Genomic DNA, 24,067 nt, shown 5'->3' with positions numbered 1-24,067 from the left:
CAACCTTGATTCTCTACAATATGGGCCGAGTTTTTCTAACCCTACACCTTGTTTCTCAATGACGGTCATGTTTTAAGTGTGGGGACATTAGCGGTTGGTTTGTTGAGTGGTCCTAGGTCCCTTTTGCTCGGTCAACCCTATCCATTAAGGTTTTAAGTGTGGGGACGCATCCCTGCACGTCTACATTGCATACCCCTCTGCATATACCTCAACCTGCTAATGCCCCTATGCCATGACTTGTTTTTACCCTGCTGGGGTCCCTTCCCCACCCACCCGTTCATTTTTCACCCACCCACGGGGCTGTTCCCTTGCAGTTTTCCTTCATTCCCTGATTTTGTTGTCCTACCAGGTGCACATACCCTACGTTCACCGAAATCCACATCCAACCTGATAGCCATGTTCGTCCCTTTGAACTGTCCAATTTTACTTTTTAACCACCCCTGTTCCAGTGCACAATTCTCGAGTTATTAATTTTTGAAGCATTTTGCGCACATTAGCCGGTTTTCCATGTGAACGCACTTTTCTTGTTTCGGAACCGTGATCTGATTCCATAGCCCTGACAACCACTTTCTCCCTGACATTTTTCCTTTTTACTCAGTGTCATTTTGATGCACGGTTTGTCCAATATTAATTTTTGTGATTTTATTCGAGACATTTTCGTGCGTCTTTTTGATATTTTTCCATGTGAATCTGCCCTATTTGCATCAAAATTCCAATTTGATTTGATAGCCGTGTCCACCCCGCCTTTCCCCACCTTTTTCCTTTTTCCTCCACCCTCTTTCGTCTCCTGGATTTTTAATTATTAATTTTTAAATGTGTTTTTGGGTGTATTTTTTGAGTTTTTCGCATGTGAACCCCTCCTACTTTTGCCGGAACTGCGTTTTAACATGACCACCCTGTGCCACCCTTCCTGTGGACATTTTTCCTTTTTACTGCATGTCATTCCGGCAAGAGGTTCATCCAATATTAATTTTCAATTCCATTTTCAGGTGTGTTTTTTGGGCTTTTCCCATGTGAACGCATCTTATCTCAGTCGGAACCATATTTTGATGTGATAGGATTGTCGCGCACGTCGTTCTGCACATTTTTCCTTTTTCTCGCACCTCGTTTCGAGGCATGGACCTTCCGATATTAATTTTCGTTTGCGTTTTTTAACCCGTTTTTTGCATGTGAACACCCTTTTCCCCCTCCCCCCCCCCCCTCGGAACCCCCGTTGCACGTTTCCTCTGTCTTCCCCCTACCGTCATGCACAATTTTTGTTTTTACGACATTTTGTTTCAATGCTCGGATTGGGAGATATTAATTTTTCCTTGTTTATACGTGTTTCGCGCGACTCATCCCCCGCGTGAACACGCCCGTTTTCGATTTCACGCGTTTCCACACACCCAGGTCACGTCCACATGCCTCGTACCGACATCCCCGCGCCATTCCGATCCCGTCACGGCTAATTTTTTTACCCCGCCCCATGCACGCGCGCAGGACGAGGGCATGCCTTTCTTTTGTTTAATTTCTTTATTATTTTAACCAAACAAAACTTTTATTTATTATTATTATTTTTTAAAACAAATTTTATTATCTCCCTCCCCCCATGGGCACCCTCTCCTATACCAGCCACCCCCCCTTTCTCTCTCCCCGACCCCCAACCACCCTTCCCCCCCATCCCCCCCTGCGTCCCCTTCTCCCTCCCTCTCCCTTCCTCCTCTTCTCCATTCTCCCTCCTCCTCCTCATCTCCATCTTCCTCCTCCTCTACTCCTCCCTCCCTCTTCTCCCCCTTCCGCCCTCGGCGCCACTCTTGTGGATGACCTCCCCGCCGCTCCCTCCTGCCACGCCCTCCCCAGCCTCCCTGGTCGCCTCCGCCCCGCCTAGGCGTCGCTTGGGACCTCGCCACACCTCTCCCCACCTGCCAATCACCGCCACCTAGCACGTCGCCCACCGCCTTCTGCCTGGCACTCCTATGGTGCCGCCCTGCCCGTCGCCAATTCGCCTGTGGTGCCGCCCCTTCGCCCTCCAGCGCCCCGCCTGGTGCCGATTGCGCCTTCTCCCGCCGCTCCTCTACTCCACGGGCACCTCCATCCCCCACCTCCCTCGTTCTTACCCCCCATTCCCTGCCCAATTCCCCAATTCCCACCAATCCCATCCCACCCACAACCCCCCCACAAGCCCCAATTCCCACCAATCCCATCCCACCCACAACTCCCCATAGGCCCCCATTCCCCCCCGATCATCCCACTTTCCCCCCATAAGCCTCCATTCTCACCCTCTTTCCCCTACCCCCCGCCGAACACCTCCCAACCAAAAACACAAGACGAAACCCACAGAAACCCTTCTCAGTCCCCTATCACACACACGGTGTGTGCGTCCGCGGAGTTGCATACGCGGAGTCGTACGTGTGGGTTCGTGCACGCGCTTAGCGGCCGTTCACGCGCAGGGACGCGCGTTCGCTTGTCCGTGCGATGGTGTGCACCAGCCAGTTATTCACACGCAGCTAACACGCAATTCATTCCCGGGCATATATTCCCGAATTTTTAATTTCCAAACCCGAAAAACCCCTAAAAATACATTTAAAAATTCAAAATTTCATTAAAAATCAATTAAAATCCAAATTTTTTTACAAAATAATCTTTAAAAAATTCACAATATTTCTGCAATCAATTGAAATATTTTTCCAAACTGAAAATCTCAGAAAAAAATTTCAAAAAATTTCTAAAAGTAAAAATTCTTTCAAAAATACATACAAAATGAGCAAAAATTCATTAAAATTGGTAAAAATACCAATTTAATTGCAAAAAAATTCTTGAAAATTTCATCAACTTCTTTGCTTATTTTTAGAATATTTTCTAAGTTGAAAATACTGTGCCAATTTATTCTATTATTATTTTATGGCAAATATGCTTCATTAAATGTCTAAATTCATGAAAAAACCTCTTTAATTACAAACACAAGCTGAAAAATCTGGAAAAATCTAGATACCTTGGTCACACGTGGTGAATTGATGCTGAAAATCTTCAACATTTTTATATGTGTTTCATTGTTAAAATTTTGTCACAAAGATTAACAAAAACACGAAAAAAAACATTACAACAAACAAAACACATAAAAACCAAAATACACAATCAACAATACACAACTTTTTTTTTTTAAAAACAACAACAACATATAAGTCATTAGTCATCTAAACAAATTCATATACACTAATCTTGCTATGTCGTGTGTCCAATTATTTTCAGTCCGTGGTTTTTCTTTTTGGATTGCTGACCTATAATTTGGGGATTGAGAAGTGCGCATTCATTGCATATACATACACCCACTTCTAGGTATTTTTTCTTTTATATTTTTTATTTTTTGTGCTACCCCAAAATTCACGCTTAATTTTTAACATGAATTCTAAACACCACCATGGCACGCGCGCTCGCACCAAACACACATTTTTCTAATTAAAATCAACCCGTCGTTCACTTAGCACGTGCTACATGCGCTTCAAAGGCACCTTAATATTTTTAATAACAATGAACCAGCCGTCACAAAAGCACGCACTAGCAAAAAAGCGCTCCACATCACTCTTAATTTTTAATTAAGAAATTTGCATTTAGAGACCTCAGTCTAGTATCAAAGTCCAGGGTGCGTTAAAGCACCGTTCCAACCTAATAATTTATAATTCAAATTTTAAGAAGGAACCGTCGTTTTCTTGTTAAGGTTTAACACTTAATTAAAAATTCACCCATTTCTTAATAATTCATAAAATGAACCTTTCATTAAACTACTTCCCCCTCACTGCACTTCTTTCCCCTTTTTAATGAACTCGTTTCATGGGATGGGCGCGTACAAATCTATTAGTTGACACTGATGGTCAAGTATTGGTTCAGTCTTGATGTCCGTTTTTTTTTTGTAGTCTGATTTGTCCATGTGTTACGATTACAGGTACGGTGTGTAGTTTTTTTTAAAAAATTTGCCTGATAGGGGAATTTGGGTATTTGTATGTTGCATCGCATGAAGCTTTCGGTTGCATATGTGTAGAGGTCATGTCGAATTTTTTTTTCTAGGCTGTGGTTTGCTTGGGGATAGTTGGTCAAGTCACATTTTACCACCTTGGTTGATATCTTATCCTTGGTTTTTGTATGTTGCTTTGCAGGCATTCTCTTTGTTTGTCTGTGTTTGTGGTGTGTGTGTGTAACCATTTGAATGGCGCCCTCTCATACTCCTCCCCCGATCCAATATGTTCCTTTGGCTTTACATGATTATTCTTTGTTACTGGATTCAGACGTTGTCGCTAAAGTGGGCTTGTCCAAGTTCGTGAGCCTTTCTTTCCCACTGGTTCCAGATGATCCTACCATTTGTGATGAGTTTTTGACCTCTTACAGTAAGAGGTCTGGTCCAGTCCGTGGCACTACTATTCTTTTGACACCGAAGAGTCTAGGCAAGGCTCTTGGTCTGCCATATCATGGGGAGTCTGTCCCTGCTGCCAGACAGTTATTCGCCACCAATGACGATATTTTGAAGCTGTTGCAGAAGCAGACTCAAGATGTTCTTGATCCGAAGAAGGTCATTACCATGTCAGGAGTCGATGTCTCCATGATTTCCAATCCCCTATGGAAACAGCTATGCCAATTCCTTCAGGACAGGTTTATGCCTACAAAATCCCCATCTCATTATCTTTCCAAGGAGTTGTTTACACCTTCACGAATGATTTTGAAAGGCATAACTATTGATTGGAGTACCTACCCCCTCTCCAAGATGGATCACCACTTTATCCGAGCTACTCGAGGAAATGTAACTAACGTTACATTTGGGTCCTTCCTCTATGTCTTCTTGCTACATGCTGCCCCTGCAAAGGAAGTTCCTTAACCTCCAATTGATCCTCTAGAAGTTCCTCCTCCTCCTCATAATGAAGATGATGATGTGATAATTGAGGATGATGATTCTCCTTCTCCCCTTGTCATTCAGAGAAAACGCCTCAAGAGGGTGGCTGAGTCAGTGCCTATTCCTCCTCCTCTAGTTCTAGTGACAGTTCCTTCCTAGTCTTGCAGCACCTTGCTTGGATTCCTTCAGACGCCAAATCTTTTCAGAGCCCATAGAGACAGGATGCTAGAACTTACTATTCCTTCTGTCTACCGCCTGGTAACAGGAGATGCTATTCCATTCATGTGCAAGAATATCCAGAGTTCTATTGAACTTTCGATGACTGCCTGTATCCAGCAATTATATTATTCATTTTATGATGAAGTTCAGCAGTCTAAGGAGGAACTGAATAAGACCAATACTGAGTTAGCCTCTACTCAAGAGAAATTCTCTGACCTTTATACACAAATGGAGCAGCAGAGTAAACTCATGGATACTCAGAAAGCTGAAATCTCTGAGTTGAAAGCTGAGTTGGCAGAAGCTAGGTCTCAAGTGGTTGTTGTAACAGAGGAGAGGGATAAGTTACAGAAGGAGAGTCAAGAGATGAAGGAGGTGATAGCTGCCCAAGCAGAGAAGTTTAAATCCACCACAGCTATCTTAGACTAGAGCAATGCTCAAATCCAGCAACTCAAAGATCAGTTGGCTCAGTCTCGGTCTAATATACAGAGTCTTGTGCAACCAGTTTCTCTTTTATCCCCTGCAGACTTGGCAGCTCTTCAGAGACAGGCTACATTATGTCCCTTATTTCAGGCCAAGGTGGAAAGATTGCAATCTCGCATGGATTTATTATGGTCTTCTTTTGAGCAGTATCAAGAATATGTTCGACCAGATCATTCCTTTTTTGTCCATTATCAACAACAAAAGTTGGCCTTCTATATAGAACTTTCCACAATGGATTTACCTATTCCAGAGGATGGATGGAGTGGGGCCTGGTCATCTGATTTGCTGATAGAAGTAGTGAGGATGGTTTTTGAAGACTCTATCACTCCAGATACGATGCTTCTATCCTATATGTATCTGAGGGGTGATTTACTGATTCCAAATGCTGAAGATCTGGCTTGGTATGTCGGAGATGTGGTATTGCAAGCTTCTTTGTATGTCTGACATTTGGAGTTGAGGATTAATGAGATGTTCCAAGAATATTCTTCAAAGGTGGCTGAGTGTCCTGAGTTTTCATGGCACACTATGGTTGATGCTGTCATCTTGAATCACCGTCAAGTCAAAGCTTCAGCTTATGCCCAGAACATTAACCAACTGAGGGTGGATCTTTTAGCCTATCTCTCCAACCAACCCCCATTTGATACTTCTTTCTTTGAAGCCTATCATCGTAGATCAGCCGTCCTTACCATGCCTAACTCATTATTAACAAATGGCTCATAGGTATGATGCTTATATTTCCCTTTTTCAATCTAACCCAAATGTCATTTTACCCCTTCTTTTCCAACCTCAAGGATCTCCTCAAATTCCTATATTTACCCATTGTTCTTTTATTGAAGATCGAGTTTTTCTACCTCTTGATCCTTGTCCTTCCCCATCCCCTGACATTCTATCAACTTTTCCTGCTTATCTTTTAACGCCTTTTTTAACCGAATCTCCTCAATTTTCAGCAAATCCATCTTTAATCCATTCTTCATTTTATGATTTGGCCTATCCATCGCTTCATCCTCTTTCATTAGTCCCTCTTCCATCTCCTAACACTTCTATTCCTAATCCTCCTCGGTTTGGTTAGTGGGTATCAAGGTTTTGATCAGAAAATTCTTCGAAGAAGAGGCTGGAGTTCAAATGATTCCCTTACTGGACCTCAAATCAATTGGCCATTGATCCCAGGAGAATGGATAAGTGCTAGTCAGGCTTATTAGAATTATCTACATTTTGCTCAGCAATATTCTCAGTCTCTGCAGATCCTTCTGTGCTCTTCACTGCTCATTTTACTTGATACCTAGCGTATATGCATAGGCATTCCCATAATGATTTCAAATCTATTCCAAAGTTATGCATGAATGTCAATGTGAGCATTGATTCCCAGCAAAAACTGGATGTCTTGTACTTTCATGCCCTCTGTTTGCCTAGTAGATACCTCATCTTATTGGAAAGGATGTGCTGCCTTCAATTCTTTCAGAATCCTCCCAAGACATTTGTAGATGAATCCTTGTCCATGGATCATTTTCGAAATTAGCAAGCCTTCAAAAGGGATCATCTCCATTGATACCTTTGCAATGTATTGTGGATGATTTTTAATGATCAATCTCTCTTTTTGGAGGAATCATTCAGATGGTTGTGTTTTGTGTAGTGTTTGTGTTGTGGGTTAATTTATATGATAAGATCGTGGTGGTTGCCTATTTGATTTGCTTTCATGTGAGATACATTTTTGGAGAATTGCGGTGATGGTGTTGCTGGTTGGATAGTTGAAGATGCTGATGCAAAAGAAGAAACCTCTTATATCCTTTACAAGTTGTTGTGATTTCCAGTTTGATAACAAGTGTTAATGTATAAAGGGTTTTCCTTTCGTTGTATTCTTTATATCAGATACAGGTTATAAGTTAGGGTCGTGGTTGGATGGACTGTTTTTGAAGATTTATTGAAGATCAAAGTTGAACTCTTGAATGAACTTGTATTCCCTTTTTCCTGGGTCGCGAGGACGCTTCCTTCTTGAGTGTGGGGATATGTTGAGTGTTGAAATGACCTAATTTTTGGCTGATTTTTGTTATTTTTGAGAGCTTAATGGTTGATTTTATGAGATGATTGATTGGTTTGGAAGTGGTTTGAGAGTGTTTTGGATAGGTTGGAATGTTTTTATTAAGTTCATGATATTTATTAGTAGAGATGTGAAGTTATGTTGATGTTCTGATATGTTCTGTTTGGTCCTGATAGCTTCTGTTGAGCTTCTGTTTTGTTATGTTTTCTCTCTGTATGGAAGGATGGAGTATTTATTGATAGGGTTTGAGATTGTTTGAATTCTTATTGAGCAATTTTTGATGGTTTGGAATGGTTTTGGTATGAGTTATGTGGTTCTGATGCTTTCTGTTGACCTTCTGTAACTCTCTATTGAGCTTCTGTGAGCCTCTCTAGACCTTCTGTATGCTTCTGTATGTGTTCTGTTGGATGAGAGTGTAGCTTGGGAAAGTTTTCTATCCTTAGAAAGAGGTGAATATACATGTAAAAGAGCTAAAACAAGTCAAAGAAGTAGCTGCTGAAGACTCAAGTAAAGATTGGAGTGAAGTGACAGTGGTGAGCTATGAAAAGACACTGTAGTGGCTCTGGTGACCCTTCATATCATACATACCTCTTGGGAGGTGCATCCACGACCTAAGAAGGATTATTGTGGGTGATTATGAGAGTATTGTAATGAGGATATGATGTATTATTGATGAAGAGAGAGAGACAGAGTCAGAGATAGTCAAATCTATCAAAACAATGTAATTGTATGTGAGAGATTGAGAGAGAGAACTATGAAGACATTGAAGATGAATAATATATGATGTATTTCCATTCAAAGATGGTGTATTCCTTTGCTTTCTTTGTTATATTGATGGATTTTGTGAATATGTTGAAGAATATGGTTGATTCTATCAAATCCGTGGGAGAAATCTACTATGATGCTGTGTAAAGAATTGCTGTTTTCTTTGTTTTGATGATCAAAAGAATGAAATAAAAGCTTGTTGATGTTACAAGATAGATTTTCTTGCAAGAGAATTCCCTTTTCCTTGGTGTTCCTCTTGGGGCTCCAGGGAGCTTGCCAGCCTTGTCCTGGCTTGCCATGATAGATGCCTGCAAGTTCAGCCATTTCCACTATTAGTGCTTTTTGACAAGTAACTTGCTGAAAGAAGAAAAGCGTAGCAAATTTTATTGATATGAAATATTTTAAGTATAGCCTTAACTTTTATTTCCAGACTTTTACCATTGCATTTCAAATTTTATTGACATTTCATACTTGGTTCACTTTTTAAATTCCACCTTACCCCCTCCCCCTTTGGAATGAGAAGAATTTGTCCCAGGATTGGAGGTTGAGAGGACAAGGGCATTCAGCATACAGAGCATCGTTCTATTTATGCAGGAGCCAAGCATAAAAGTTGGGGCTATACTCTAGCTAAGCTTCACGGTCTAAATCGAATGGACGGATACCCACGTGCGTGATGTATGTCAGAACATCAGTTAGGAGATCGCTAGAATCGACGTGACTAGCAATGTGGAGTTCCTCCTCTATTAAGATAGCGGTCAAGGTAGGGATGCCCCTTGATGTGATCTTCCATGGGTCGGCCACGAAGAGTGGTTAATACTCGATACGAGGTTGGCCTGACGTAAGTGGGATCGTACTCTGCTATTTTGATTGTGTGGCGCTGCTCAATGTTGGTCATTATGCGGCACCCGTCAACTTCCCATTGCAACCTAAGAGTGTACCAATGCTTCAAAAACGTGGAGTCAATATCAACAAGCTTAGATAACTCTGTGATTTCCTAATTAATGATAACAGAAGTGGTTCGCTCGTAGGATGTGATGAGATGTTGTTTAATGGCTTGCTCTTTGGAGATCTCGCTGTTGAGCAACTCAGCACAGCATAGCGAGAAGATTTTGCAAATGCGAATTCAAAGGTCTCCCAAGAGCAAGGCATATTGTGCACTTCCTGTTCTTCTAATATACCTAAGTCCAAGCGGTCGTAGCTGAGGGCTAGCAACGCGAAGGTGGCATCAATTCGTTTAATGCATTCCACCACATCATCCTCGGTGTCCTCAGCTAGGTCGGCGGCCAGCGCTAAAAAGGACTTGCATTCATATAAGGGCGTAAGGTCGACAGGTGGTCGAGGTTTGCTATAACTAGAGGCCTTGATAATACAGAGTTGCGGTTGGGAGTTTCCTTGAGCCTGCAGTTGGGCTATTTGGAATATGGGTGGATTAGGGTCAGCCACAATAGATGGACTGCTGCATTCAGGTTTGCTTTGGGGAGTCGGATTGACTTGGTCAGATGATGCCTCCTGTGACAATGGCTATTGCTTGGGCCGATAGGCATGTGCGACTCTCTTGGGCCGAAGCGTAGATGAGTTGGATGGCTGGGGCTCTGGAGAGCACTGCAGCTTATGGTATTGAGGTGTTATGGGACATGGGCTGATCAAGCTTGAGGGTGGCGTATGAATAGTGCCTCTAGCCACGTGGGGGCCTTAGGGATCCACAACCAGGTATTTCTCTCGTAGTAGCCTTGCGCATGCAAGAGGGCTTGAGGGATCCATCTTTGCTTGATCACGCGGCACTTTCTGTGATTGCGTCTTGGCCTCCTAGGTTTAGAGTTCTGGGTCTTATGAGGATAGGAGCGTCGACTCCTAGGCAGTTGTTGCGGCTATTTAGGCACCCATTGAAGGTGAGGCTGTTGGGCCTTAGCTTTGGCTGCTGTGGGTTGCGGTTTATGGAAGTCGGGGAGTGGCAGCCGCGCAGTACCCCCCTCCTTAGTCTTGCCTACAGATGTTTCTACCAGTGGCTTTGCGGACGGTGATGGTATCGTGCAGCCCTTGCTAAAAGGTGTGACAACGCGCATGTTGCCTATTGGTAGGTGGATGCACTGCGACTCATAATTAACATTGCAGTGAGTCTGCTTTTTGAAGGTTCACCCTAGCAGTGACTCCATGCCTACGTGTGTAGCACTTGGCAATACATAAAACTCTAGAAAGGGATGCATGACATGTGATCATACTACCACAGAGAAATCAAACTCTAGAAGCAGAAGGAGCCATCGAGCTATGCGTCCTGTAGCGCAAGGTTTGTTTACGAGATAGAGCAAGGCTTGATGGTCCACGAAGAAGGTAAAGGGTGTGGCCAAAAGATAATGCCGGAATTTCTTCACAGCGAACACCATGGCTAATCCCTCTCTTTCTATTGTCGAGTAGTTCATTTCCATCTCAGTGAGTTGTCTGCTAGCAAAGCTCACTAGATAATCTAAATTGTGTTCGCCAGGTTGGCACAACACTGCCCCCACGGAAAACTTAGAAGCATCGATGTGTACATGGAAGGTAATGGTCGAATTTGGGGCTCGTAGAATTGGTGCTGTTGTTAGAGAATTTTTTATTTATTTGTATGCTTGTTGGCATGCCTCGGTCCATTCGAAAACGATCAATAGCTTGTATAATGGTTTGGCGATCAATGCATAGTTCAGTACAAACCGTCGATAGTACCCCGTATGGCCTAAGAAGCATTGAACTCCCTTGTAGTTAATTGGGGGTGGAAGGTCAAAAATAACCTTGACCTTTGAGAAGTCAGTGGCAATGCCGTTCTTCGACACCATGTGCCCTAAGATGCATCCATGCTTAACCCAAAACTGGCACTTTAAGGGATTCAAGGAGAGACGATACAAGCAACACCACTCAAAGATTGCGCAGAGTTTGTCTAAGTGTTTGATCCAGGTCAAGTGGACACAGAGATCGTCAACAAAGACTTCTAACTCCTTGCAAAGCATGTCCTTAAAGATGGTGCATATGAGACGTTGGAAAGTGGCACGGGCATTGGTCAACCGGAAGGGCATGACTATGTATGCAAAGACGCCCCACTTAGTGGCAAAGGCGGTCTTGTGCTGTCCATAGGATGCACTTGCACCTGGTTGTACCTTGAGAAGCCATCCCAAAAACTATAGGCTTCCTTGCCTACCACCCTCTCAAGTATGTGCTCGGTGTACAGTAATGGATAGTTGTCCCTCTTCATAGCAGTGTTCACATTCTTGTAATTGATGAACACTCGAATTTTTCCATTCTTCTTCATCACAATGACTATGGGCGATACCCAGTCTGTCTGCTCAATTTCGTAAATGAATCCAGCTCTCATCAGCTTGTCAATTTCCTCTTTGACAGCATGAACGTATTTTGGATTCATAGGGTACGGTCGCTGCTTGATCGGCGTTGCATCTAGCGTCATGGGTATGTTGTGAGTCACGATACTCGGATCTACCCCCTTAAGCTCCTCCAAGGACCAGGAAAACACGTCTATATACTCTTGCAAGAGAGCGATAAGACTTATTTTTTCTTCATCAGTCAAGTCATCAGCAATGAATACTAGTCGGGGTGTTTTCCCTTCCTGGGCTAAGTCTACCTCCTTGACTTTGGCTGGTCCCTCAATTGGTTTGCTCGTCTGCCCTTGACGTTTGGCACCTAACAAAACTACTATCCTATCCCCTTTTTTGAATTTTGTGAAGCGTTTAGGGAGATCTTGCGGCTTTCGCTGTTCTTTTGTTCGTGTATCCCTGGGTTGCTTTGCCTTTTCTTGCCTTAACCGTCTGCGCCTCAGGTGGATGGGTAAGTCCCCCTTGGTACGTCTAGTTGTGGGCAGCCTAGGGATCTCTGGATCACTATCTGAACTAACTTCTGATTCAGAGTCATTCAGAGTCAAACCCTCCGTCTTCGCTAGAAGAGGTGGTCTCCCCTGGTGGCCGCAGTTCAGATGGTGATTCAGTCCTAAGTACTGATGTTGTTCCTGGCTGGGCTAGGCCTGCTTGTTCAAGGTCTATGGCTCCTACATGTTCCAACCAAGCGCGATCACATTCCATGCGTATGACTCCTCGCTCTATCCTAAAGGTATGCCTTTTCTGCGGCTTGGAGTCTGCTCGTATCTGCTCAATTACTTGTCTTTCAGTGTCATATTCTATGGTATCTACTTCACCCTCGCTCTCATCACTAAAGGATTGGTAGTCTTTGTATTCATTGCTAGAATCTTTGTCATCCGACTGCTAGTCCTCTCCTAGGGTTTGGTCTATCTCGTGTTGTTGGTCAGGAACAAGGGCCCAGTTATACATGAGGTTTAAATCATGCACCCTAGTCCATTGCCACTTGGATTCCTCTAAGAGATCCTGGAGTGGTTTGAAGTTTGCAGCTGGATTGCCAGCTAGCTTGTCCATTAGGTATTCCAGTATCCCTTGGAGTTCCCTTTTGTTGGATGGTACTTGGAAGGTGACAGGCTTAGGCTTTCCACGGAGGCTTCCTGCCATCATGCAGACTGGTATAGAGAGTACTTCATTAGACTTGCCGATCTTTTTGATGGCTTGCTCATACACCTCATGATCTGAGAATGACAGGTTGATTGTAGCGAGAACGTGCATCTAATCCCGCTCATCCTCTGGGCATGGGATATACTTGGTCAAGGGCCTATAAGACTTCTTGACCTGAGTGTTACCCTTGAGCATAGCAGAGTTGGTGTCTAGAAGGGCTAAAACCGGCAAGACCGCATGCATCTCGGAACCTTCCCAAAAGGCATTGACATGCAAGGATTTAGGCATAGAGTGCAGCATCAATCTCGGTATTTGTGTTTCTGTATCATTGTCTTGAGGGTCTGCCGTGACCTGCTCTCGTGACCCTCAATCCACTGCTTAAGATCTTGCCATAGGTTAGGATGCTGCCTAAGCAGATCTCCTAGGCTAAGTGTTACAGGGGTGGTCACTAGCATGGTCAGGAGATCGTTATGTGCTCGTCTCTTCCCTAACCTGGATTGTCCTGGCCAATGGCCGTGACTGATCTGTGGCCCTATAGCATCAAGGCTTAGTCTTAGCGGCATTGCTTGTGGTGCAGCTGCGCCTCTTGACCTTGGTTGAGGAGGTGATATTCACGTACTCTCACTGGAGAGATCGTCGATCTTGTCCTCTATGATGGGCTCAGCGTTCTTGAGCTGCTCTTGACCCTCCTTTACCCATTCCTTCACTTTTTCTATGGCCTCTAACTATTGCTTCAGATGCAGGTATTCCCTTACCTTAGTGCTTCCCTTTTCGGCCATCTTAGGGGCTGAAGTCTCTGCCTCTGCATCATTAGAGACCTTCTTTCCAGCAGGCAGAGTTGTAGCACTCTCAGTTTTTAGTGCTTTAGCTTCTGATCTCTTCTTTTTCCACCTACGACTTTTCTTTCCTATCGAGGCTGCGTCAAGATTGCTAGATCCTGGGAAAGAGATGCCGGCTTGCTTCATTTGGGCTCGGGTCATGACCCACAATGGGATAGGCGTGGCCTCCCCATCGAGTTTTTCGACACCAAACAACCCCAATGGGACAGATGGTATGTTGGCTGAGCTAGCAGATGGCTTCCGCTTTGGGCAATCGATGAAGAGATGGGTGATTTCACACTCTCAACACCTTTGGTCTGCCTTGTCTCTATTTTTGTGCTCTGGTTCAAGGCAGCGTGATGAAATATGACCTAGGTGACCACAAGTCCAACAGATGATGGATCCGGCGTCTGCCCCCCTAGGCCTCTACCTTGTTCCCTTCCTAACGCCATCACCGGCATGGGTCGATAATCCATGAGGACCACGTTGCCCTCGTCGTCGTGCGAGACATAAGGATCTATGTAGGTCTCTTTCTCATTCAGCTCCTCCACGTAGTGGACTAGAGCATCGCTCCATGGATGGGTAACGTAAGGACTAGGCAGTCTAGAAATGCCTGTAGGGTTTATGTCCATTCTAGAGACGGCTGGTTTCATATCGTTAGGTGTAGGAAGAGCCAATGGGGCTCCCCTTCTGAAGAATGGCTGCGGCCTATTCACTAGGTAAGGCTGGTTGTAGGGTTGCGAGTACGGAAGTCTTCTTGGTAATCTACAATGCATGACATCATGGCCAAACCTACCGCAATTAGCACAAGGTCTTGACCCAGGGTCTTGACACTCGGCCGACAAGTGGTTTCCGCCACAATACACACATTAGACGTGCGGGCGTGTTGGTCATCTCAACATGTCTTGCAACTTGGCTAATTCCATCTTGACATGAGCCAAGCCTTGGTCTGCTATCTCAGTGGCTTTCCCCTTATCTTGGGATGATGGGATTGATCGCTCACTAGAGGCTAATGCTCTCTCTAAGCTTTGCAAGTTGGTCTCCTCTAGATTCGAGCTCCTGGAGTTATGCTCCTTCAACTGATCATTGACTTTGATGGCTTCCTCAAACACTCTAGCTATCGTGTCTCGCTGCAAGCTCGAATTGCTTGCCAAAGCCTTATATAACTCCTTGTCTCGAATGCCGCTGATGAACACAGTCAAAACTACTCTTTTAGTTGGTCACTCGCCCATAGGGATTCTCTTGAAGAGGCTCCTCACATGGGTTATGTAGTCGGGGATGTCCTCCTTCTCTTTCTGCTTGACGTTCATCAAGTGTACTAGTAGATTATCGAAGTATCCAAGCTCGGCATATCTCTTAATGAAGAGATCCTTGAGGCTATTGAAATTGGCACGCTCTGCAGCATCTAAGCTCGTATACCACGTCCTATCCTTGTTGCCTAGGCAAAGCCTGAACGCTTGTGAGCATTGAGTTTGGTCGTTGAGGCCGTTGGCTTCACATACTTGCTCAAACTGCTCAACAAAGCTGTATGGGTCGTCATGAGGTTGGTACTTATCGAGTTGCTTGGAAACAATCCGTCTTTTGGCTTGGCTCTTTGAGCCTTCGCTTGCCCCTAATCCTGCAAGTAGCGACGTCACTGGTGCAGTGGCACTCTACTCTATGGCTACATTATCGAGCAACCACTTCATGAGAAGCTTGCTCAACGTCAAGTCTCCCTCTAGTGCTCTCTCATGGTCCATTCGATTTCGGCGAGCTAAGTTCAGTACTCGCTGCACCTCATGCAACTCCATGCTTTGCCTTTGGCTCCTAGCATGCTGATCCCTATTGTACTCGACTATGCTCTGTAATGCTTTGCGGGCTAGTCTTCTCTCCTCTTCTAGATCTACGATGATTGTGTTTGCTATCCTGCCGTGGTGCTCGTACCGGGCATCCGCGTCATAACAGCTCACCAGCCTGCTGAATACCATCTAGGAATACGTTCAAATTGAGCTCCTCATTAGACCAATGGTCTGAGCTCTCTTCCGCCATGGTGGAGTTCTCGCACTCCACTAAGCTGTCGATCAAGTTGAATAGACTTGATAGATCCACGTCGTTGGCGCTCCTTGCTTGGTCCTACTCTGCGCTTTGATGGTTTGTCTATGTCTTGGTTCTCTTCTACTGGTGGGTTCCTTGAGTGGTTTTATCTGAGTGAGTTCCTTGACTTATTGAATACAATCCTCAATTTATGATCACTCAGTGTGTGTCATTTCTCGTGCACTTATGGTCAATCAGGCTTTCAGCTTTCTTATGTGTACTTCAAATGTGGAATTCAATGTGAGTGCGGCAAACAATCTCTATATACCTTACGCCCTCTTGTCTCATCTCGGGCCTGATAAGCTTCATAGCTCAAGTCCTGGCCATCCTAGCGGATTCTAGGGTCTGCGTTGCTTCTTGCTATTCACTCAAGGGTCGATCATAGGTCCTACCATTGGATTTCCATTCTCAATGCGTTAGGTCAATGGGGAGTGCTCCAGCACTGTCCCCTTGTCCCTTGGTCGTGACTCCTACGTCGAGAACTACCTACAAGGCATTCGCTATGTTGTCCTGGAGCGGGTTGCGCTTCCAGTTAGTCGCGGGGGTCAATTTTTGATGTTTTTTTTTTCTGCCTAAGAGTGTGTCCGATTCTGAGAATCGAACGTCCAATTTACCAGTGGTCTGATTCTCAGAATTGGACTACGTGGGTCCGATTTTGAGCTGTTTGATTCTTAGAATCGGACAGGGGTCAAGTGTTCGATTTTCAAAAATCGGACAAGTGGTCTGATTCTTAGAATCAGACTAGGTGGGTCCGATTTTGAGCTGTTTGATTCTCAGAATCGGACAGGGATCAAGTGTTCGATTTTCAAAAATCGAACAAGTGGTCCGATCGGACCAGGTGGGTGGTCCGATTGCTGATGTGTCCTAATCTGTGGGTCCGATTCTACGAATCGGATAGGGGTGGGTCCAATTGCCTCGATCGGACGAGGCGTCCAATCGGACAAGTGGTCCAATTTCCAAAATCGGACTGGTTGGTCCGAGTGGTCCGATCAGACGGCTGTCTAAGCATCCAATTCTCAAAATCAGACACTAGATCGGATGTTTGATCCTGCCGACCGAAACGCACTTTCGAGCATGAAATCATAAAAAATCTTAAGGTATTGATTATTACAAGCTACAAGATTCAACAGGAATGATGCTGCAGTGATGGGGAAGAGATCTATATACCTGGGGATCGCCGATAGCAACGTAACTCCTCGCATTGATCGATCGAAATGGGTCACTCAAGCTCTCTCTCTCTCAACTAGTTGCAAATGAGGATTTCCTTGCCCTCCAAGAACTTATACCCCTGTTGTACATTACCGGAATGTTACCGATCACTCTCCTTGCGATTCCTACACATTAAAATGAGCATTTCCTCCATTTTTCCACTTATTTTTCCCTATTTTCTCCATGTTTTACAGTAGCAAACCCTATGCCTCTTGGGTGTGATTTCCCAATGTTAGCCTACTCTAAACGCAACAAGAATCAAAAGCAAAAAACTGAGATAATTCCTCCATGTTTTCCAATCATCAAACACACAAAATATCCCAAAATACTTGTCTTTGAAGATCAAAAACACCCAAACTTCCTACCTATCTCAAGCTCCGTTTCAAGGATGAATCCCCTACTTCGATGCTCAATATGAGGCACACAAGTGTCAAGCTTGAATCCATTGGTCTTGGCAACGGAAGCAAAATGTAGAGGGAGCTCATGCTCAACCACCAAGACCCATGGATTTCTTATTGCTTCAAGCGTTTCAAGCAAGCTCTAATGGCTATCTCTCACCTAGCCGACGCACCGTCGATCCTACAAGTGTAGTAAGCTTACCTTGATGTCAATGTGAGTAGCCTCCTCCCTCACACACCTTGATAGCTCCACGATTTTTGATGCAAGCTCAAGCATCCTCAAGCCTCCTCCATCGCCAAGCTCCATCCTCCATAGCTGCGCGCGCGAGAAAAGAGAAGAGAAGAGAAGAGAAGAAGAGGAGAGGAGATGGTGAAGAACTTCACTCTCTTGATCCCTCACTCCCACACACTCACTCCCTCACACTCTCACACTCCCTCTCTCAAGAGCACACACAAGCAAGAAGGAAGAGAAGAAGAGAAGAAGATAAGAAGATAAGAAGATAAGAGCTCTTGTTAACCACACACCAAAGAATGAGCTTCCATTCATTTTTTTGAACTTTATATACAAGCCCTAAAATCCCATGGGCACCCATCCCCTTTTTTACATGACCGGCCATTGTGGCAAGGTCCTTTTTCCATTTTACTCTTCTAGCATTATGCCTTTAGCCTACACCCGTCTAATATTTTACAATTGGCACAGAGGGAGCCTAGCACTCTTTTACAAGAGTTTTCCAAGTTTTTGAGGTGCCTTTCATTTAAAATTGTGCTTTTTGTCCTGGCTTAGCTTTAGCGATCGCCTGTGTGTCTTTACTCTTTTTCCGTGCTTTTTTTGCTTTTTCCTTCATTTTCCGCCATCTTGACTCGGGGTTAACAACATGTTTCATTGCAAAGTAGACTCGAGAGTTGCTAACCGACAAACCCTGTGACATTCCATGGAGTGCCAGGTGGCATCTTTTAGATCAGGACTACTAAAACATGTCGTGACCTAGGCATGTTACAAAAACATGATCAATATATCCAAATACAAATAAAGAATAGAGACTTTCAACCTTGGTACCTCAAGAAAAGATAAGATTTTCATGGGTAATCGTTATAAAAAATCACCAAAAAATACATAATAGCCTACATCATTCAACTATCTAGCAAATAGAAGGATTTTAATCAAAGCTAGTACATGATGTACATTATGTAGAGTAAAAGAGGTGCATGAGGGAAACTACAATCTTATATCTCCAATACTAATAATGACAAATGCCAAGTCATTTTCCAATTGCAAGAACCTATCATGCTACAATAGGACATAAGCCAACAATCCCTATGCGAGGTAACATGAAAGAAAGCCCCAGAATCAAGGAGACAACACTAAGAATATGTAGATGAAGCATTAGTCAACTGAGAAGCATCAAGAGAGGAAGTTGCTAAGATGTTCTTAACATATGTTTGCGCTACATTTCTCTCTTCAATCTTTACACTAGACTTACTAGGGACAATGCTACAATCATTAGATTTTTCTTGCACTTTTCCCTTGCATTTCTCTTTTCCCTTATCATCGTGCATCTTATGGCACTACAACTGAATATGACTTAGCTTCCCATAGTAATGACATATCAAAGAGGACTTATGGCCACGGGACTTATTGGCGAGACTACCCTTACAAGACTAAGACCTCTACGAGTCTCTACTACAATGGTTATTACCACTCTTATCATCATGTCTACCCCCTAAGAGTCAATGCATGAGAAGTATGGGAGGCATCCACACTCTTTTTGTTGATTTCCTCTATTAGTAAAGCACCCTAAACATCTTGGAGTTTCAAACCATCTTTAAGAGTATTGGCATATGTGGCCATATGGAAAGTATCCCATGACTTAAGAAGTGCAATAAGCAAGAATAAGGGAGATAAGGTATCATAGAACTAAATGCCCTTATCAACTAACTAAAAATTTAATGAGACTCATTCAAGTGAGTGGATATGGAAGTCCCTTTCTTCATGCAAAGATTCATAAGTTATTTCAACCAATACATTTGTGATGTAGAACTTTGCTTATCACAAAGATTGCATATCTTTTCCCATAATTTCCAAGCATTATCTTCTAGTATCACAACATTAAAATAAACTTGTTTAGACATTGACAATATAAGAGTGTATTTACATAACTCATACAACTCATCCCAATCATCCTGGTGTATGTCTTCAGGCTAGAAATCTTGGTCTTCAATGGCTCAATTTGATGCTTTTGTACCTGCCATATTTGCATGTTCCAATAAGAAAAATTTGTGCCATCCAGCTTTTCAATATTGAAGATAGCACTATCTTTCAAAGAACTTACAATAACGCCACTATACCACTGCAAGATCCAAGAGAATGGACCACTACAAATGACTACAAATCAGCCCCAAAACTCGGCCAAAACAAGGGGAAAACAAGAGGGACTACCAAAGTAGAGAGCTTTCCACTGATTACAAGCAATACACTACCAAAGTAAAAATGTATGCTCTCTAAGACAATGTTGTAAACTATAATTGCAACACTCCTATAATAAATGCAATAGTATAACCAAGACAATAGTGGAAAAATAATGAGGAAATATCAAGCTCCCACTACGAGGAATATCCAAGTAACAACTGGGATATGTAAAAGCAACTATTAGTGAATAGACATACAACTAGTTAGACATAATCTTAAGGGAGTCAGTATAAAACTCAATGAGTCTTGAAACCTGTAAAATCACAATCACTAAAACAAGAGAATTAGGTAGCCAAAGATCTATCTAAAACATCAAATGTAGCTCAAATACAAGTGTCAAAGAATTCCATAATCATATGTGGGTCCATACATCAATGCTAAATATCAATACATTCAAGTCATATACTCTAATGGCATCAAATTGCAATAAGCATAACCTTCCAAATTAAAAAGACTATTATTCAAATAGTGTTTAGCAGTAAATACCCTTTCAAAATTTAGCTAATGTAAGCTCCAATGTATCCCAAAGGCACTTTAAGTCATCCACAAATGTTCCAACATCAATACATGGACATATAGGCATCATTAGAAGCATAAATTAGCCGCAAACCCTGAAGTAGAACTATCCCAGACGTGTATATAGTAGGCCTACTATATGTTACAACAATGCTAGTAGAGATTGGGGAGCTCTCAAATGATGCTCTAAAGAAAGTATCAATGACGGGGAGTTGCTAAATGTATTGATCAAGTGTCAAGAGCTCCATGAGCTATAGAAGAGATGCAAATTGCTAGAGACAGTAGGGCCTAGACAACCAAGCACAAATCACACTAAGCTAGCTGGTATGTTTTCTAGTATTTCCACTCATATTAGAGCCTTGAGCAATGATCATAGAGGTCCAAAGGGTCCCTAGAACAAGCCTTAGTATAAGTGGGAGAAAGCTCAAAGGAAGCAAGAGTACAATAAATACCTTAATGGGCTGAAGCCATGGCTGCCATCAAACCATGAATGGCGCTTTTGTCACAAGTTGAAGGAATGCTCAATGAAGCTCCTAGAGTGGTAGGCTTTGATACCAATTGAATGGTGAAGCTTGAGTGGAAGCACAAGAAAGTAGAAGCAAGAGAGATGCAAGCTGTGGCAGATGGAGCAAGAAAGCAAGAGAGAGAGAGACATAAGATGTGGAAACTCCAACAACCACAATGTGTAATCGGCCTTCCCTTATATTCAATTGTCACAGAAGATTTTAAGAAGAGTTTAAAAAAAGTGAAAGTGATGGGCAGCCACCACCACTTGGAGTGTACAAATGTGCAGTCATAGTGTGTGTAGTAAATACAAGGTGTTGTAGGCACACACACCTTTAGCCACATCATTAAATGGATGTAAAATTTGCATTCTTGAATGAAAACCTCAAGAAAGAGGTACATGTGGCCCAATCATAGGATTTGAGGTGTCAAGTTAAGAAAATAAGGTTTGGCTTAGAAAGGAATTTATGGGTCAAATTAGGCCCCAAGTATGTGGTATCAAAGGATAGGTGGAGTTTTCAAAAGTATGGAGTTTACTAGGAGTGCTCTGGATGCTTACTTGTATGTGTTTAACTAGGATTGCAATTGTATAATAGTTGCTTTGTATGTGGATAACTTGATCATCACACGAGACTATGAGAATATGTTTTGGAAGACTAGGAAGAAACTAAGTTTTGAATTTGGAATGATAGACTTGGGGCTTACAAATTTTTCTAGGGTATTAAGGTATCTCAAGAACCTAGCAAAAGACTTATTCTTAGTGGAGATATCTCGAGGAGATTCTAAAGGCATTTGGACTACCAGTTGCAAGGTAGTTGTTTCAACAATGGAAAAAACTACAAGAATCCCATCAAAGGATGCACCATCTCTTGTGGACATGAGCCACTATTGGAAGCCTACCAAAAGTCTTATCTTTCTATGCAATACTAAATCCAATATTAATTATGAAATTGGAGTTCTGAGTAGGTTCTCAAATGGGCCCCAACAGAACCATTAGAGAGCAAACATGTAGGTGCTAAAGTGCTTAAAGGGTAATGAAAATTATAGCATTACCCTACACATTGGAAAAGATGCTAGTTGGACATTTTGATTTTGATTGGGCACTAAGGAGGATTTTTGGAGGCATGGGAATTCCAATCAACAATCATCAAGTGTGACAATCAAAATTGCATAGTGATTGCAAATAACCTTGTGTTTTATACTTGCACAAAGCATATAGAGATTCAATATCGCTATGTGTGGAAGGAGATCATATATTTTTCTGTAAAGGATCATTGTGCCAAGATATTTAATAAGGCTATTGATAGTTTCAAGTAGCATTTTCATCAACTCAATGTTGGATCAAACAAGTAGTTCACATTTAGGCGGACATTGAGAGAAGGGGTCTCGGAGGTCACTTAGATGCCCACCTTTCAAAAGCATTCCTATGCTTCAAGTGCCAAATGTTGTGAGGTTCCCAATGAGGAGAAGGCATGAGGGAACTAGGCATTGGTAGGGTTCTGAGTTTAGACACTAGAAGGGGTCTAGCCATGAAGAACAAATGGTTATGACTCATCGATGGCCCATGTGGACTTGACTATTGGGTCAAGTTGTAAAGAGTTAATAAAGCTAGTGGTATAAATTAGATGACAAGTTATCATATTGATGTCATCCATGGAGTCTAAGGCTAGCTCTAGTTGTGTGTCCCAAGGGAGGCATGCAACTCCCTTAGGGAGGTGGGGAGGAAATTCTTATTGATACTATCAGGAATATTCCTAAAATACTATGTAGTGTGTTGTATGTCACATATATGGGCAATGGCCAATGGGTCAATAGTAGGACCACATGGATAGTAACTTAAGGTAAACTACCCATGTGTGCCTATGACTAGTCACCCTTTAGAAGTTTATATACACAAGCAATGCTATCCCCCCTACACAACATAGCTATTATGCACTCATCCTTTATGCACTCACTATTCTCCATCTATGATGGGACCAAAAATGGGCCGCCGGCACTATCAGCGAGATCCAGGAGATACCATGTTTCTTACCAATAATTTTCCCCAAGAAATGAAAAACTAACCTATGGCAAGGGACTTCTCACCCTCTCAAGCGTAGGTCAAGTATAATTCAAATAATTGCTATGCATTTCCAGGAGTTGATACCACATGTATGATCAATGCAATAGTGGATGTCTCATCGTGCACAAACAATTATGTTTCGAAATCAATCTACGTGCTAGTACGCAAACAATCTTTCCATGAATTCCAACTAATACGCGCATATGCTTCATTTCAAGAATCTAGCACCAAGGTGAACCTTGTGCTACTAGATCCCTAATTTCCAAATAAACCATTTCCTTAATGCTATGCATAGAAAAAACAATAAGAATTTATATTATTTTAGCCCTCAAACTATTGCACAAAATCCTACTCCCCCTCACTGTTTAAGTTTTGCTTCGTTGCATAGGTGTATAGAGGTTGTTTTGTCATGATTTAGTGTATAAATAGCAATAAATCACACACTATAACTAAACGATAGGGTAAACTAAGGCCAAACCTCATGTTTTGCCCCACCATACATACACAATCACTTATTATGTTTTTCTAAGCCATATTCCTATTTTTTCTCTTTTTTTCATTTTTTTTTATTTTTTTATTTTTCCAATTAAAAATTGATATATTTTTAGATTTGTGGCTCTTGATTCTTAGAACAACAGAAATATAGATTTTATCAGCATTTTATCCCATGTGTATTGGTTTATCCCACCCAAAAACACAAAAACCCCATTTTCCTCATAAAAACCGTGTTTTACGGGTTTCCAAAAATTATTTCCAGCATTTCTACCAATTTTCACTCCATAAGAACAACATTGACTCAAACAAATGTAAAAAACAAGTAATTTTCTTTTGTAAAATAGAATTATCGGTTTTTTCCTTCTTTGCGGGTTTTAAAATCTAATGCGGGACAGCAAAATAGTCATCATTCAATGCTTAGCCCACCTCCAAACAACAAAATCTAGCTCTCCACCAATCAAGGAGTGATGCGGTATCATGCCGGACAAGCGGTCTTTAATGGATCTTCAATCTTCTTCATGGGCATGAACTGCCTCTTAAGGGGAGAGAGAGAGAGGAGAGAAAAAGACTGTTTTTGGATCTCCACAACCGGGCAACCATCTCAGAGGCCAAAGGTAGCAATAGGAAGCGTAGGCAAGAGGGACATCATCCATTTGATAAATTGGGGGGTTA

This window comes from Lygodium microphyllum, chromosome 29 (genome assembly GCF_053477565.2).
Source record: "Lygodium microphyllum isolate KBCC chromosome 29, Lygodium_microphyllum_v1.1.10, whole genome shotgun sequence".
Lineage (NCBI taxonomy): Eukaryota > Viridiplantae > Streptophyta > Polypodiopsida > Schizaeales > Lygodiaceae > Lygodium > Lygodium microphyllum.
This window is presented reverse-complemented; position numbering follows the sequence as displayed.